General features: G+C 47.0%; 1 long non-coding RNA gene across 1 annotated transcript in view; it reads right to left on the bottom strand.

Annotated features, from left to right (window-relative positions):
- Window positions 1-5620: 5620 nt before the first annotated feature.
- Window positions 5621-16259, bottom strand: part of LOC146783250 (uncharacterized) — a 60001-nt gene continuing 49362 nt past the window's right edge. The window contains exon 3 of the long non-coding RNA XR_014970410.1: window positions 5621-6051. This is a non-coding gene — a long non-coding RNA (uncharacterized LOC146783250). The remainder of the gene's footprint in view (window positions 6052-16259) is intronic.

The raw sequence follows: 16259 nt of genomic DNA, 5'->3' as shown, positions 1-16259 counted from the left end.
CCGGCTTACCGGACCGAACTCAGATCTATGGACTTTCCACAACTCCAAGCCTACTTGTTTGGTGCCCCCATACCGCACAACATCCCACCTATCACTAGATGAGTCCTAACGGCCTGGCACTCTGCTCTGCGATACACGGGATGGGATAAGAAGCTTACTCAGCATACACCACTGTGGTACGGCACTTGGTTACGTGAGACATCGACCCTTCAGGGCTTTCGGCAGTGGGATCGGATCGGGATTTCCCTCCTTGGGGACATTTGGGTGGGGGACCACATCAGAGCCTTCTCTGACCTGCAGCAACACCATTCCCTTCACACCACCCAATTTTATAAGTATTTACAGCTCCGACACGCCCTCACTATGCACATCCCACCGGCCACCTCACTCCCTGAATTTAGTCCGCTAGAGGCCCAGGTCATGATGGGGAACTTGGGCAAAGGGGGGTGTCACGGATCTACCGTTCCCTTGTGAATTATGGCCCTGTGTCCCCAGACTTGCTGCGCACCCGCTGGGAGGGATGGCTAGGTCCTCTAGAGGATGCAGACTGGCGAGACTCTCTCATGGCCCCCAAAACCCTGACGGCCTCCTCCAAATTACGTCTCACCCAACTCTATTATCTCCACATGGCATACCTTACCCCCGCGCATCTGTATTGGGCAGGACTGCGCTCCTCTCCAGACTGTACACGGTGAGACACGTCCCGGCTGACTTTTACTACATGGTCTGGCAATGCCCTGTTCTTAATACATTTTGAGCAGGGGTGGAATCAGAGCTTACACAGACGTTGTGATGGCTGGTTCCCCACGACCCCTTACGTCTTCTCCTTGGAGTTTCCGACGGCCTGGACGGCTCTAGAGCCGACAAGCGCTTCTTGGGCACTGCGGTTGCAGTGGACAAACGTGATATTGCGGCAGCCTGGTCTCAGGCCAAGCCCCCTACTGTACGTAAGTGGCGTCGGGGGGTGGACTGGTGCACGACCCAAGAAGAACTCCTCTTCAAGGCCAGGGGATGCCATGAGAAATTTGAAAAGATCTTGGGCAAATGTCTAAACTGGTTGTTTTGATTGCTGGGCATGTTTCCCTTCTGTTTTGCTATGTAGCCCTCTTCCATGAGATGACCTGATCGAAGGCCTTGCGCTTAGAGCCACTATCCTGTTGTCTACTGGTGATGGACCTAGATGCATTTTGCACGTTTATGCTGTCTCTGTATGTCCTGTTTTCCCCCAAATGCTAATAAACCGGATTATCAAAAAAAAAGGAAAATTGTACTAAATGCTGCATGGAACTCACGATTGTGTACGAGACGCTGCATGAATCTCGGCTGCAGTGTGCTTTCAAAGCACGAACGAAGTTCAAGGGGTGCGCACGTTACGTAGCGTGCAACGTCCGGCGGCCATCTTGGGTGTGGCAAAACTATATATTGATTTAGAGATTAAGAGGAACCCCCTTACATCCAAAGGAATAGGGTAAATACCAAGGTATCTCAAATGTTTTATCCTTTGGAGAAAAAAACACTTGTGTCACTCTGTTCCACTCTTTCTCAGTCACTCATATTACCAACAGTCACTGGAAGTGAGACCATATGTATCCAATAGACAATCCTGACAGCATCAAAAGTGTGATAAAATGACAAGTCAATGTATTCATTTAAAAAGAATAGTCAAACAAATGAAATAGTCATAAAAATCATGATACATGATAACGTTCCAATCCAGCAAACGATTCAGTTTAAAGTAACAGTTCACTCCATAGAGACAGTCAGTGAAAGTTCATGTGCATTTCTTACAAGTGGCCACTGGAGGCGGCCTCCCACTTCAGAAGCACAAAGCGACTCCCAGCTCGATGCTGCTTCTTGTCATTCGCCAGGCCAGAGGGGCTGGATGCCAGCCAGGCACCGTGAGGCGACAGGCCCAGCTCACAGCTTCCAGACTTCACAGAGTTCCTATGGGGGTGTCAGAAGCTCAGTTTCTTTCAGTCTTTGCCAGGTCTGTCTAAGCCAGTAAAGAGTACCGCAACCTTCCCCGGTGAAAGTTCAGTCTTTGGTGCTGACACCAGAGTCCTCACCTTCCATTTCAGAGTACTCCTTCTGGGTGCCAGGTCACACTGAGTGGAAGCTGGCTTCTTCACTTACTTTGAAGTTCTAAAAACAAAAGTTTCACAAAGAGCAATGCAAAACCAAATAGAACTGTACAGCTGATCTCTTTCTCATTGAGTTTTTTTGTGTCCCTGGTAGTCACCAAGGCCTCAGCCCTCTCTGATCCTTTTAGAAGCACACAGAGGCCCTGAAGGTGTATGCGACTGGAAGATCTCCTCTCGTGCAAAGTTCATCCAGCCTGGTTACTTTGTTTCATGTGTTCACCTTGCTCTCTCCTTGCTCATGGAGGTCAGTGATGGATTCAGTTCCGGGGGCAGTGATGCTGGGCATGGTGGTCCCGCTCAAGACCCCATAAGTAGGGCACGGCGACCATCACTATAACTTGATGGCCCTTTAATTTTTACTAAACACATTTTATGTTTTTGTTAACTTCATTGATGGACATTCCAGTAGTGTCATCAAAGAAAAAGGCCATTAATTTCCCTCCCTGGGAAGACATTATGGTCAAACTTTCAGCGTCACCCACATTTTGGTGAAATATTATCCTTGGCTACTAGTGGCTACAGAGTTGAATTCGGAGAGTTTAGGGGCGTGAAGACCAGTACATGATGAGGACCCGCGAAGTGCCTTGAACACTCATTGCTACGATGCATTAATATCTTAACTGGATACACATGATTTGAGGAGAAGGAGCTGCAGATTAGACAAAACTTGGTACTTTAGCTCACTAGACCTGCTGGACCCTTCCCACTTAACTGCCCTCCTAGCCTCAAGCCGCACTTCCTCTCACAAGGCAGTGGTATTGCCCATTTCTAATATTCTCGTCAAAATTACTCTTCTGTTTCACATCCTCTGTGCTTCCACCAGTTCTGCCTTTCACGAGAATTTCCTGAGGACGATTTATAATGTAGTGTTGGATTATATAAAGTACAACATGCAGGCATACTGGCACGATGAGGCTAGACTGACAAATGCTGTCTAAGGTAGCATTGTCTTCAGGCATGTATTGTAAAGTTGATTCGCTGCAGCTCGGAAGTTTTAAGGTATACAGCAGTTTATCCGTGGTCAAAGAAACCGTCCGCCCACCAAGTCGAGATTTGCTGAATGTGGTCACATGGGCTACCAGAAGGAGGTGCAACGCTCTTTCTCCCAGACCCAACTTATTCTGGGCTCCACTGTCCTGTCACTACATGATTTACATACTGAGGGCCTTATTACGAGTTTGGCAGTACCGAGACAGCCAAACCCGTGGTTGAGGTCTGACCGCTGCAACCTCGGTGGTCCGACTGCCGTATTGCGATTGCTGTGGTCAGACCGCAACCAGCCCTCTACAATACCATCAGCACCGCCAGTATCCTGGATCTTGCTGCAGTGGTGGTGTGTAAAGCAAAGGATAATTACCCCCTCCCCCCCCAGCACTTGGCATACCAATTTTCACCTGAGGGATAGAAGGCCAGGGCACACTCATATTAGGAGGAGCGTTCTTACTTAGCTGTAACCACATAAACGACAATGGCTGTTTGGCCAGGGCTGCTTCCAAGTGGGTGCGAAGCCCTTTGATGGAAATTTGCCAAGACAGTAGAGGAATAAGGCGTGTTTTAAGGGATCTGACCAATGTGTGGTCAAATATGACTGTGGGCCCCAGATAGTGTATGATTGCAAAACTACTCACGCGTACCATTTATGGACAAGCTCTGCCTTGCCAACAGTCCAAGATTTCAATTCTACGGCCTTGTTAGTTGCTCATTTGAAAGCAGCAAATTCCATGTTTGAGATCCTGGCTGTTCCTAATTTTAGTGCGTGAACGACCTGCTGGGGATCATATGGCCATGAGTTTTTGCTGTGGGTCTATATTCTCATTTCTAACCAGTACATGCTGGCTATTGGGTCTAATTGAGATGATCTAAGCTTCCAGCAGAACTTGACAAGTGCTTCTCTCCTCACTGGACTTTCATGAAACAGACCAAACTCCAGTCTGACTTGAGATTGCAAAGTGTGTTGTGGGAGGGCAAATAATCTCTTGAAGAGCGTTGATTGGAGCAAGTTTAGTAATGTTGCGTCACTCCCTTTCAGTGATTCGGAGCCGTAGGTGATTGATGGGAGAAACTTTGCACCGATGACCCGGAGCAAGTCGTGATGAGATGTACTCCGTAACTTTTTGACGGTAAACGGGATCTTCTTCACAGTAGCTCTTCTGGAAGAAAGGTGCTCTCTGAAGGTTAGTTGGGCATCTATGTAAAGACCTATATACATTTGATATTTTCCTGGTCAGAGGGAGGGGGGTAATCATTAACTTAGCCTTAAGGGGACTGTACTCAGTTATTTCATCCAGATTTGAAAGGGTGGCCCAACCTCACGTCTCAGTTGACGATAACAACAAAGTTGCAGGTCTACTAGGCCAAGTTCTTCTTGAGCGTCTGAAAAGAACTTTAGTGCCATTCCCAGTCCACCAGCGTTGAGATTCGGAGAGAGTCCCATCCCTTAGAGCCCTGTAGGGTGGTCACCTCTGCAAGCATCGTGGCCCACCTTAGCGCAGATTGATCTGTAATTTTGCCCCTCTAGCCAATACATTCAATCGATGATCTACATACCGCTGGAACAATCCGTGCAGCTGGAGAGGCCCTCTTTGGTAACTTAGCACCATGTAAATAATGCAGGGGAGTTTCCATGCATTGCCCAGTGCTCCGATGCATATGCAAGTCTAGGATCCTCCCAGACAGAGGGAGTGAATCCATTCATTCACCACTGTAAGGTGTGCCGCTCGGTAATATGCTCGCGATCCACCATTGCTCCATCATACTTTGATGAGCCGCAGTTGGCGCTTGACGCTGGTGGGTGGCCTTGATTCCTCAAATAGGTTCCTAGCAGGGATGTCAAAGCAGACATGTATGAACTGGGTATCGGGAAAGGATAATTCTGGAGTATATATAATGTCTGGGGAGGGTGGCCACCTTTAGTAGAGCAATTCGACCCATCGTGGAGGGGAGAGACATCCACAGTGGCGTGTCACTTCATACTCCCTCCACACTGGGCTGATATTATTGGCTCTAGCATCTTCTGCGTCATGAGTGAGCTGGACCTCCAGATATTTAATACTAGTTGTGACCACTGGGATCCCATGGTTTGCAGCCCATTCCCCCAGCTGCTTCCACTGATAGGCAGAGCATGATATTGACTTGGACCAATTTACCTTCAGTTGTGGCTCGCGACCAAAGGCGTCACGTCGCTCCTTCACCGCAGACTCCATGGTCTAGGGATTGCTGATGTATATGTGGAGATTGTCTGCATATATTGTTATCTTATTAACTCGTTTTCTGACCAGTGACACCCTGGGACAGTCTCCGCCTGTCTGATCATCAGCGTTAATGGTTCAGTTCCTATTGCAAACCACAAGAGGAGAGAGGGGACATGCCTGCTTTGAACCCTCCCCCCTCACGCACCCTTAATAGTCTGGAAATCTCTTAGCCTGAAAACCTGCCTTCTCAAACCTGCAACACTTTGTTCTATTTTTCCGACAGCTCCTTGAAGTCACAGATGACCTTTCTCGGGTTTACCCCATAAATACCTCCCAGGCTGTAGACAACGCACGGCCAGAATCAAAGAGTCTGCGTGCAGTGTGACAAAGTGCCTTTGAGATTAAAATCTGAAATATTGATGTTATGTTTTCGTTTCTTGCAGAGAGAGCCTTATCTCACTGTAGGAGTGAGGTTTGTCCCTGCTGTGTGTGACATTGCAGATGTCCTTAGCCACGTCGCCATCTTGGTCGGCTGCAGTAAGATGCATCCCTTTCTCCTTCTAAAGATTGATGCATGCACCGCTGACCACAACATGCATTTTGGATTCCAGGCTTCAGTACAGGATGCTTTTTGAGATGGACAATTATCTACGCCTCCCTTTGAGAAGAACCAGAATAGGTTTGCATTTCACAGCACTGCGTGAAAAAAACCATGCTCTCTGGAAAAAACATAAAATGGAAATGTTAAACCTGCCGAAACTCACAACCTCCAAATATTCAAACAAGGAGAAAAAAACAGGTGTGGTTCACAAGATCAGTGTGGTCTGGTTCTAACTCAGCATCTAACTGGGGGGGTAAATTCAGTATTTTTAGTTCGGAAATGGATGCATTATTATTTACCTTGTGGAGAACAAGTTGCGGTCAAGCAACTAAGCTTGTAGGAATAGAAAACCTACCTTTTAATCTTAACTTCTCCACTTGAATACACTGTGTGATCTTGTGCAAAACCCTATGGCCATAAAGCATGAAAGAAGGTCTTCCCTCACAAAGCTACCTCTTCTCACCTTTCAACCAGAAACTAGCAGGTGGTGACCCTGCCCCAGAAAAACTCGACATCTAAGACTTAGGTCATGGTACCTGTTGACCCAATTTTTGCCTGGCAAGGGCGACTGTGGGAGCAGTCAGCTCCGACATGGAGCCCAACTCCTTCCTCTAGGTAATCTCTAGTTAATACCTCCTGCTGTCGTGCATGAACCCAGTGCTTTATTTGTGCCGGTACTCAGTGCCGTCTTAATGCATGGCCACGCTGGCAGGTGTCCGGGGGCCCCACAAGCATAGGGGCCCCATGCAGACCAGAATTTAACACAAATTTTCCATCAAACATTTTTATTCCTGTGAGTGGTTGTGTAGGAAGGGCCCAGTGCACTGCTTTGCCCGGGGGCCTATAATGCTGTTAAGATGGCCCTGCCGGTACTTGCTGGTGGTGGGCACAGGTGGTGGCACTGCCATCTATTTTTGGGCACCAGGAGTTTTCGTTCATCATCAGACATTAATTCAGAGCTGGAGAGTAAAGGGTAGAAAGGGGACAAAGAAGGAGACAAAGCAGTAAGTGGCAACTAGAGAAAGCAGCTATGAAAATGAACGCCGTCGACAACCACGTCTTAAACTCCAACCTTCATTTAATACTTATGTGGAGTATAAGATGCTTTTGTTATTTTGACTATTGTAATTTCGTATTTTCACCAAGAGTCACTTTTAAGTCACATGCCTGTGGTAAGGAAATCTGTTGATTTCCTCTAACCCCGTCACGTTTTGCTCACTCAATTTTTTCATGTATTGTTTAGCTTTAACTTCTGTAAATAAATTCTAAATATCAGTCAATTGTACATGAGTAGTCCCGATCCTGATTGTAGTATTGTGATTATATGTATTTATTTCTCTTGAAAGGGACCGTTGTTTCTAATAACTTAGTCTAATAACTTACTATTACCCTTAGTCTCTTCTGACTATAAGGGTCCCCTTGTTCTTTGTCTATAAAAGTGGACTCTAAAGCAAGCACAAAATGGCCTCCTGCTGACCCTCAGTTTTAGTGGGATAAAAGAGTCATATTAGGTTTCAGAGACTCCCGAAGCCTTTTGGGCTGGACTGTTCCCACGGGGAGCAGAGACAAGACTGATTTGCATATGGCTGGGTCCCAAGTGAAATGGTATGATGAGCAAAAAAACGATGGATTTAGGCCCAGATCTCTGTACTGGGGGTGAATGTTTGACATTGGTCTGCATTCCGTCCATAAATTGTTCTTCTTGCGTTTGCCCTATTGATAGCTGTGCCTCTGCTGTATGCACCTGCTCCATGTGAGCCTATTCTGAGTGTCATTGCCTGTGTATGCACTGCTGTCCTGTGGGTCTAATTACTGCCTAGAGTGGATGTCCGCTTGACTCTGTTTATTTAGTGTCTCGCTGGCTACCCATCCCATCCTCGTCGCCCAAATGTTGTAAGGGAATGCGTATACAGCAAGACACTTCTTAGTAGTTTATAAGATAGGTTTATTAGGAAAGCACAGCAGAGCGTTACACCTTGCCAGCTGACCAGACCATCAACTGACTAGAGTGGGACACTCAAGTACAAAGTAGAATGCACACAGGAATTCTGGGAGACTTAGGAGATGAGAACATAAAGAAAGGTCTAATGACCAAAGGTGGCCATGTTGCAAGAAACATAACTTCACTACACATTCCTATGCCAGTAGTGCTTAATTTGGGGCGGTGGTTTCCAGTGCTCAGCACCAGCACTTAATTGTCAATACCACACTTATTACAGTCTTCCACATGGTGGCGCTGCTCATATAATTTAGAGAGGAGCAGAACAATGGTTGTTTATGAATACAATATACATAAAACAAATTACTAATACCTGCCTACCAGCCATTCCTTTAGCTTTGGGGACCTGGAATAATCTTAACTGTCGCTCTTGCAGTTGAGAGAGTTGGTTAGTCGTTGTTTTTGTACCGCCATTGGCAGCGATGTCAGGGGCAATGGGTGGTGTAAGCTGCAGTGGCTTACTTGTCAGGGCCCTGGCACTTACTATTGTGCAAATTATGCCCTGTGTGCCAGTGGTGCTTTGTGTGCAGTTAGGGCAGTTCCCACTCAAGTTCAGTGCATACCCGTCCCACTTTTTGTGTCTTTTGACCCCTTTGCTCACTTTTGTTTCAATCATTGCAAGCGTAGCAAAGTATGAAGTCTGCACAGTTTAAACGATTCGCTGTTTCTGCTCTTGTTCTGCTGGTGCTGACTGGAGCTTTCTTTTCCTTTCTCTCTTGGATTTTGTGAAGAGTCTCGGTGGGGATCCATTCTTTATGCTGGTGTTTCTTGGGACCCAATTTAAACGAGCATTAGCAAAGTAAAAAAGCCTTGCATGCGTTTTGAGTCCTCTCTTGAACATTAAAATGCGTGCTACGTTCTGTATACGATTCAGATTTTCACTCAGGCAAACTGTGAATAAAGAGAATTCATGTCTATGAGATTTAGAGCCTCTCTTTCACATCTTGGCTCTCAAGACGAGACGAGAAAGTATTGATTAGCTTGCTCAGCTGAAAAACTTTACATTCTTGTGACAACTGAAGGTCAGCTTCTTCTTTTCTCGTGGCCCCAGTCTCTGGCAGCTGTACACTTTCTTTTTTCCTCAAACCATGTGATTCTCATAAAAGAGGCCGGGCTTCATTTATCATAAAATGGCACAGCGCAGCAAGCCATTTTGCTGCGCCAAGCAGCCTCCTTTTAAAAGTACAGGGATGTGTCATATTTACAACAATATGAACCATCCCTGTGCTTTCCCCCTGCTGTGGTGCACCATTGGCTGCCAAGTGCCAAAGCAGGCGCCCTTGCTCCATGGTGCAAGGGTGCCTGCGTTGCTGGGATGATTGTTTTTGTGCAGGAAGGTACACCATGCAGGGTGGCTTTGCGTTGCCTTGTAAATATGGGCCACACTATGCTGCCAGTGCATAAAAAAGTGATGCAGCGCAAGTGACTTGTAAATAAGCTACTCTATTTGTAGAATACTATATATTTGTATCTTGCCATTTCTTATCACCACTCACTATTTTGCAGTTTCTAAAGGACCTCCTTGTCCAACAATTGTGTGATTCAAATATATATTTTTCTTTTGTTAATAAACATTTCATGACTTCAATTGGCCTGAGCACAGAGGTGCTTTGACACATCTGTAAGGTACAGAATTTAATTTGTGATTATTCATTGCATTGTCACTCATGCATTATAATGAAAGTAATTCATAAAGTGAGAGGCAAATGTTCGCATGGGCAGAGCCAAAGCCTACTTTATTTATATTATGTTTTACAGTATCGGTAAGAGTAGATCTTGCACCATGAAGATAGACATAAAAAAAGGACACAACTTTAACGCCCTTTCGTGATAGCAGGAAATTATTATCATCCCTGAAGAAGGCTCCAAGAGTCAGGTAGTGGATCACAACTTGTCTCCAACTGCATTCTGCTAATCCCATCAGGATGTACCACCTTTTTTTGGCAAACGATAGCCAAACTCCACTCAGATGTGAATCGTTGACCTCTTTCTTAATTTGTATGATCTTGCCAGGCAGCTTAAGAACTGGCATTCAAGCTTGCTGTTTGTCCCTTGCTGTTCACTTAAATTCTTCAACTGACAAACTACCCCATCTGTTCTGATGCAGAACCTAACAGCTGTCTAGTCCATCACAATGAACAGTTTAATCTTAAAGGGAGGGGGGCTGTACAGGTGATCAAGGATCCATTCAAGAATTTGGCTTTAGTTCCTTTCAAATAGATGCCACTCCTTGCAAGCTTCATTAACAAAAGCCTGGTGCCTGCATGCTTGTCTCCTTTAGGCTTGCACATAGAGCATCAGTCAGAGCCAAGCTTATAACATTTAACTGATGGAGAATCAAGGCTTTAGTATGCTTTTTGAGAAAGCTGGTAAAGTGCCTAAAAAAGGCACTTCATGCTCGGTACTCAATCTTAAACTGAGCTGGTGGTTGCTGGTGGAGGCAACCAGCACTTATTTTTGGGGACCAGCACTTATCTTTCCACATCAGATATTTTCTGAGCATAAGAGAGGGAAAAGCACAGAGATCTAACAGACAGAGGGAAAAAAAGATGGCAAAACCGTCACAAAGGAAGACAGCTGGAATTCCAGGAGTAAGATAAAGGGGCACGGAGTGGCTGGTAGTGTATAAAGGAGGCATGAGGTGGATTCAAGACTTCCAGCCTTGGTATTCAGCATGCTGAGATTTAGTTGTACCAGTCGTAGGCTTCTGAGAATAGATTTGGGCACGGCACTTACAAATTACGGACTGGGTCAGCCATTGCCATTCCTCTCCACGCAAAAAGTGAGTCCAAATGTCTGAGGCTGTGTAAATCACCAATGCTAATGCAGGTTGAAGGACAAGGGCATGCAAAATTGTGTAATTTTTTCACAAAATTTCACAATATTCCATGTCAAATCAAATTGGGCTTGTCTGGTGGACATTTTCTGTATGAAATAGTTTCTCATTGTTATGTCCCAAGATTTTTTGTTGAAGTGAAGACCACTCTACCATAAAAGCTTTAAGGAAAATTGTAAGTTTTTATGAAATTTCACACATTTCCCAAACAAACACTCGCTTTAAGACGCCTTGGATGCCCATTGACAGATCAGTGGCAAAGCCCCTCCCTAACATTCATTGTCATATCATATCATGGGGGTGCGCAATATAAACATGAAAAATACTATGAGGGCCTCCTCCGAGAGGAACTTGAGACCGGGGTGTTGGAGAACAACATTGTGCTAATAAATTAGACAGGACTTAAAAAGGGATGGGCACCATCACCAAATTAATGACCATTCCTCTCATGATTGAAAAGATCCGAAGAAATAGCACCCTTCTCTATCTCTGCTTTTTGGACTATAAGTCGGCTTTTGACTCAGTCGCAAGATCCCTCCTATGTGCAAAATTGGAAGCACCTGGGAAGAGACAACTACTACTCAGAGCAATTATGGATCTGCATCCACACACATATGTGCACATAAAGGTGGGGGATGGGAGTACTGTCTCTATAAAAATTCCAAACACCTGACTGAAGCAGAGATGAGTAATAGCCGCCTCCTTTTCAAACCGATTTTTGGCTGGCCTGGCAACCCCCAAAATAGGCGTAAAGCATCCGGGCTGTGTGTTTTATGTAGATGAATCATTCCTCATGAGCCGGACACAAATAGGCCTCCAACGACTGCTAAACACCCTCCAAATATACTCCGATAGGAACCACTTCAGGGTGAATTTACAAAAGACCAAAAATGATTATAGGGAGCAAAATCAAAAAAGAAGAGGATTGATTTTTAAATGGCAGCACGATTTCCAAAGCTAACATCTACAAGTATTTGAGCATTTTATTTGACAGCCATGGCTCTTTCCTGCCCCAAAAGAAATACATCCGGAATAGGGCAGGAGCTCTTGAAAACACCTTTGGAAAACTGGTAAAGCGTATGTTTGGACCACCATTAAGGTCACTTCTAGATGAAATCAGGGCGAACTTGATCCCTACCGTTCCATATGGGCCTGAAGCCCTGCCTGGCAGGGAAGGTGATATCCTGGTCTAAAGCACATATAGGAAGGCCTTTAGATTACCAAATGGTGCCTCTTCGTCCCAAATACGGCTGGAGTTCGGGCTCACCAGCCAAAATTTAATGTGCCAAGGGCTATATGTAATACTCTGACATAAACATCGCAGTTCAAAATCTGTCACTTTAAACCAGCTCCCATGGTCAGAAATGCAGATTCAAGGACCATCATCCCCAGCCCGAGTTTATCTTGACCAGGCAGTCACATCTTTAGAACTAAGGTAGTGCTGAAACTCATCGACTTCCCTATCAATCCTCATAACTGCAGTGAACAAAGCCATGTGCCGTCTTTCCTCCTCCATTGACAAGAGTATTTTAGAAGGTTGATCCCATGCCCACCTTGTTCTTAACAGCTACAAGGTCCTGCACCCACAACCTTATTTGGTAGTTGTGCTGTCGATCTCAGTTAAACGGCAGCTCATCATGTATCGACTTGGCGAGCTAGCGACTTTAGGCTTGGCTTCGTGCTCACGCGACTGGGACAGCTGAAAACAATGCAGGTTATGCAATTATAGATGGGAGTCAAATGAACAAGGGGCGGTTCCTCCATGTGGTCGGAGGAGCGCCGCTCCACTGCTTCCTCGCAGTGCGAGAAGGAGGAGCATATAATGGTAAATACCATTTTATGTTTCTCCTTCTCGCACTGTAAGAAGGCAGAAGTGTTTGGTTGGGGGCAGGTGGATGGTCCGTCCTGCTCCAGGATAGAGGAGGAGTGGCTTGCCCACTGTTGTGGGCGCTGACTGTTTGGTTGGCCCCAGGGCCAACTAAACCAGTCATACGCACTCTCCGTTTTCTCACTACATGGAGAAAATGGCCTCCCCATAGTCGCCTGTGTGGTCGTCGTCTCAGCCAATCACAACGCTGTCATTGCAGCATTGTGATTGGCTTAGGGGTGGGGAGGGAGGCTGCCTGCTTCCTGGGACTCGGAGCAGAGACAATGCGATGCAGGACTGGAGGCACAGGTATGTTTAATTTTTTTTTATTAACCCCCCAGCGTGACCCCTCGACCCCCCCACCCGCAAGTCATGCCGGTTGCTAGTGAAATGCACATATAACATGTACCTGCCTTGCGCTGCAGACGTAACGCAGATATTGGCTAAAACTAGGGTGACCAACCGTCCATAAATTTCACAGACCGTCATTTTGGTGTGATGTCCGTTGTCCATAATCATTCCTTTTACGTATGCCTTTTGTCCATAATTTGGGAGATTAATTACAGCAAGCTGTGCTGTTCCTCTGCGAGAAGCCCAAAGAGATTAAAAGTTCTCAGGGGCCAGCTCCCACTTACCTGTTGAACTCCAGAGGCTGTAGCAGTCCCTCAATGAGCTCGCACAGACTGTACAAAGGCCAATTGTCTTTCTGACTGAGGCGCATTATCCCCTTTTGAATGACAATGCGTCATCTGCCTTTAGCATGTCATTTGGAAGTGAGTGCTTTGGAGGCCAGTGGCTCACTTGGAGACAGTAGGTCGTAGTTAGTGATTACAGAGGATCTTTCCCCAAACACAGTACTGTGGGGAAATTGTGGCCTTGTGTAATTTGCCAATGTTGTTCACTGAGAGTGACGGGGCAGGAGCAGTGACAGGGCAGGAGCAGTGACGAGAAAGGAAAGGTGATGGAGCAGGAGAGGTGACCGGGCAAGAGAAGTAACGGGCAGGAGAAGTGACAGGGCAGGAGTGGTGACGGGGCAGGAGTGGTGACGGGGCAGGAGCGGTGACGGGGCAGGAGTGGTGATGGGGCAGGAAAGGTTACGGGGCAGGAGAAGTGACGGGGCAGGAGAAGTGACGGGGAAGAAGCGCTGACCGGGCAGGAGCGGTGAATGGACAAGAGCAGCAAACGGACAGAATCAGTGAACTGACCAGGAGAAGTGATAGGGCTGGAGAAGTGGCGGGGCAGGAGACGTGGCAAGGCAGGAGCAGTGATCGTGCATGAGCAGGAGTGCTGATCGGACAGGAGCAGTGAATGGGCAGAAATGGTGACGGGGCAGGAGTGGTGATGGGGCAGGTGTGGTGACGGGGCAGCAAGAGTAACAGGTCAGGAGAGGCGACAGGAAAGATAAGGTGACCGGGCAGGAGAAGTGACGGGCAGGAGAAGTGACGAGGCAGAAGAAGTGACGGGGCAGGAGAAGTGACGGCACAGGAGAGGCGACAGGGCAGGGGAGTTGACAGGGCAGGAGAGGTGACGGGGCAGGAGAGGTGATGGGGCAGGAAAAGTGACAGGGCCGGAGCAGTGATTAGGCATGAGCAGGAGCAGTGTACAGACAGGAGCAGTGAATGGACAGGAGCAGTGAATGGACAGGAGCAGTGAACGGGGCAGGAGAGGTGACAGGAAAGGAGCAGTGACGGGGCAGGAGAGAGTGTAGGAGAGGTGACAGGGCAGGGGAGGTGACAGAGCAGGAGAGGTGATGGGGCAGGAGAGGTGACGGGGCAGGAGAGGTGACGGGACAGGAGAGGTGACGGGACAGGAGAAGTGACGGGGCAGGAGAAGTGAAGGGGCAGGAGAAGTGAAGGGGCAGGAGAAGCGACAGGAACAGTGAATAGGGCAGGAGCAGTGAACAGAGCAAATGTGAGGGGGCAGGAGAAGTGAGGGGGCAGGAGAAGTGATGGGACAGGAGAAGTGACAGGGCAGGAGAAACGACTGGACAGGAGCGGTGAATGGACAGGAGCAGTGAACAGGGCAGGAGCAGCTAGGGGGCAGGAGCAGGTAGGGGGCAGGACCAGTAAGGGGGAAGGAGAAATGACAGGGCAGGAGCGGTGATCGGGCATGAGCAGGAGTGCCGACCGGACAGGAACAGTGAAGGGGCAGGAGCAGTAAACGGGCAGGAGCGGTGACTGGGCAGGAGCGGTGACGGGGCAGGAGACGTGACGAGGCAGGAGACGTGACGAGGCAGGAGCAGTGATGTGGCATGGGCAGGAGCAGTGAATGAGCATTAGCAGTGACTGGGCAGGAGCAGTGATGGGGCAGGGGAAATGACAGGGAAGGAGCGGTGACCGGGCAGGAGAAGGTACCGGGCAGGAGGAAGTGACCAGGCAGGAAAAGTGACTTGTACTTATGTTCTTTGCCTATGTATTTATATACTATTGCATGACATCCACTGATGTTTCTGTAAAGCATACCTTTTGTCCCGAATATTTTGTTATTAATTTTGACCTCCTGTCCTGAATTTTTGTCCTGAATTTTGACCCTTAGACCTGAATTTTTACACTCACCGTCCTGAATTTGCGCCCATGCCAGTTGGCCACCCTTGCTAAATCCCATGTTTTTAACAAGATGGATCCGCTTGTGCAAGAGAAATGTAAGGATGACAGCCAATTAAAGCCAGCATTTGGATAATCGCTCTGCCAAATTTTTAGGATATATAGTGTGGTAAACAAAAATCTTCTTTACCGGACTGAATTTCATACGGGATCTTGAAATAAAATAAAATAGCTCAGAATAACAAGAGGCAGAATCCGTGGTATAAGAGTTTCTAAATGGGCTTTATTCCATCAAAAATGGCCGACTCGAGTCGCGGCCTTCAGGTTCCGTCACCACGAGGGTTCAGGAAGTGAAGTACAATAATTTATTGACAGACATGCATTTTTATAATAAGTACATTACAATGAAACGAATGTAGAAGGCGTAACATTTGATAAGAAAAGTGACAAAACAGGTACGTAATCGAAACTAGGCGTAATAAGGAATAAAAGAAACATGATTGGTTAGGATTATCAGACATAGGTGGATCTATAAGATAATACTTGGCATAGATGCGCGCGCAGCAGCATGACGTGTGATTGACGTGCAACTAGGGGGTGAAGGGGACTTGACATTTAGCTCTACATGTGGAGACGAGAAGTCTGGGGGGTCAAGTCAACCTAATCCCAAATCATATCTAACATCCTATGTTTAAAGAACTATGTTATCCACAAGGAAGGACTCTCGGACAGAATCTAGTCTATACTGACTGTGTGCGTGCACAAACGCCTAAGTGTCTATATGAGATGCGAGGGGCAGAAAACTTTCCATGGCAGCAGGGCTATGAATCACTTGCAGGAGGACGGAAAGGCTGAGTCCTTTGCTTGTGAGCTAAAGGAAATGTTTACCTAAATCACTAGACAGGAATGCATCGGCTGAAGAGCAAAATAGATAATTCGAAGGTGAAATACAGCTTCTTGGCAGGCAGGCGAAAACTGGCCGAGGCAGGCACCGTTAGCTGCACAGGGAGTAGGGCAAAGTTCATGGATACAGATGCGAGCTCAAGCTGAAGCTGTCAAAGACAGAGAGCAGGGAAAGGCT

The sequence above is a fragment of the Triturus cristatus genome, chromosome 11 (assembly GCF_964204655.1).
Source record: "Triturus cristatus chromosome 11, aTriCri1.1, whole genome shotgun sequence".
Classification (NCBI taxonomy): domain Eukaryota; kingdom Metazoa; phylum Chordata; class Amphibia; order Caudata; family Salamandridae; genus Triturus; species Triturus cristatus.
This window is presented reverse-complemented; position numbering and strand designations above follow the sequence as displayed.